Genomic DNA, 2,500 nt, shown 5'->3' on the forward strand with positions numbered 1-2,500 from the left:
AAGTTTTTATAGTTTTATAGGAAATATTTAATTTAATGTTACTGTTCTTGAAATATTTTATTTTTCTGTTTCCTTGCCTCGCTGGGCTATTTTCCCTGTTGGAGCACCTGGGCTTATAGCATCCTGCCTTTCCAACTAGGCTCGTAGCTTAGCAAGTAATAATAATAATAATAATAATAATAATAATAATAATAATTACCAAACAGATCGTAGAGGAAGAGATGGCATTAGTGGTAGGTGGAGTTACAAAGGGACACTCTCCGCTCAGTGCTGGTGTGACAGGGACACAGGGTGCACTTCCTCAAAGCGAGATGAGTCTAAGAATTCCTGTATCCAACTGTACATATTCTAACCTAAAATCAAATTTATTCAAATCCTATATCATCTTATAACCCTTGCACTCACGTACTTTTCCTTAATCATACACATTAGGGGATAATGGTCAGCGCGCACGATAAATTATACACCATAAAAAATACATTTATAACTATTGTTTTATTAAAAAAATTCTAATTTATTGTAGCAAATATCGAGAAAATCAGACAACTGTTACTGAATGTCCTTTGATCTTGGAATACAAAATACAGAATCCATAACATACTGTATTCAATAGAGTTTATTTTGTAATAACCTGCTCTTTTTCAGGAGGCGAGCTATCACCTGCTTTATCGTTGGTATCCTCTGTTTTTTCTTCTATTCGATTATATTTGGCCTGGGGCTAAGAAAGTTTGTCTAGTTTAAAGTTTCATTGCTATGCGCATTTGAAAATATTTATTTGTAAATATTAGTATGGGCCATCTCGATTCTTTTATCCAGCGTACTTACTTTTTTAACATTTTATACCTTATTTATGTATGTATGTATGTATGTATGTATGTATGTATGTGTAAAATATAGTTCAGCACGAAAATATTCAATTATACATTAACAATTCAACAGTGATATATAACAGATTTCATAAAAAGTCGACAGTAATATATAACAGAATTCACAGAACTAGAATTATGTAACCTTAAAATCTATATCTTTTTAATGCAAAGAATAGGAAAATAAAGAATTTTAGAGAATAGAAACCGTCCAATGACCGCATTCCATGGGTTACTGGAATCGCACCAATATTTTTGCATTTTTCGTAGCGGTTTCCCAAGTTAACCGTTCCACCCTGGGCCTAGCCCACAAACCCAAAACCAAACCCAATATACGGGGTGAAGATGGGGTTTGTCCCGAGCCCACGCCCATTTCTGGGACACTGTGCGCTAAATATTTATATATATAAAAAAAACAATGTGATAAATGTCGTTTTTATCTTGTTTTTGTTAGGAAAAATGTAAGAGAAAATAGTTTGGCTTTCTTTAGACGGCAAGTTTCACCTGCACAGAAATTGGGTTAGCAATTTCAGTGATAATATATGCTTTGTAAATTCAAAGGTAAATCACTACAAAAGACAGGATTAGTGTTAATGTTGAATTTACTGAAATTATAACAGATATCTTATCCTCATAATAATAAAACATAGGCGTATTAATGCATTAAGAATATGTCTACTGAGATTATAAATGATATTATTTCGCCATCAGTAATAAAACACAAACATGTTAAAGCATTAAGAAACATATACTGAGATTACACTATTATTTTTATCACCATTAATAAATAAAAAAATATTAAAACATTAAGTAAAATTCTACTTAGATTATGAATAATATTTTATCGCCATTGATAATAAAACAAAAGCATATTAAAATATTAAGCAAAAATCTACTGAGATTATAATTAATATCTCATGACCATCAGCGATAAAAACACAAGCATATTAAAACACTAAGAAAATCTGGGTTAACGCTTGTTAGAAGTAAACAGACCGGAGAGTGAAGACGATACACAGGCACACAAGAAATGAGGTAAGAAATGCTTCTGAGAAACAGACTAACTGGCAACTGTCCACATCGTAATGTTTTCGTTCTGATGGCGTGAGAAATCATGACCAATTCGGAAGTCATTTTGAGATTATATGATACAACTGAAAAATCGTCTGTTGGACTTTGATGTACTGTATGTGGGTGCTTTTACGCGCGTGCATGTGCGTGTTGTGTACGTTTTATGACAAGAACTTCAGCAATTGTATGTATTGCGTATATTTGTTATTATTATTATTATTATTATTATTATTATTATTATTATTATTATTATTATTGTTGTTATTATTATTATTATTATTATTATTATTATTATTTTTATTATTAGTATCATTATTATTATTATTATTATTATTATTATTATTAATATTTTATGTTGAACCATGTCCGCTGTTAGAAAAGCAAAATGCTATTAAGGTCAACGACCTCAATAGTACTGAATAAATTATAAATAAAGAATAAACTGCAAAAAAAGAACAATCAGAATAAGAAATAAGGTTATAAAATAAATTATATCATTAACATCTAAACTCTGAAATGAGTTTTATGTCAATCTGCTAAAAAAAATAGGATATCAGGAAGTT

Source organism: Palaemon carinicauda, chromosome 13 (assembly GCF_036898095.1).
Source record: "Palaemon carinicauda isolate YSFRI2023 chromosome 13, ASM3689809v2, whole genome shotgun sequence".
Lineage (NCBI taxonomy): Eukaryota > Metazoa > Arthropoda > Malacostraca > Decapoda > Palaemonidae > Palaemon > Palaemon carinicauda.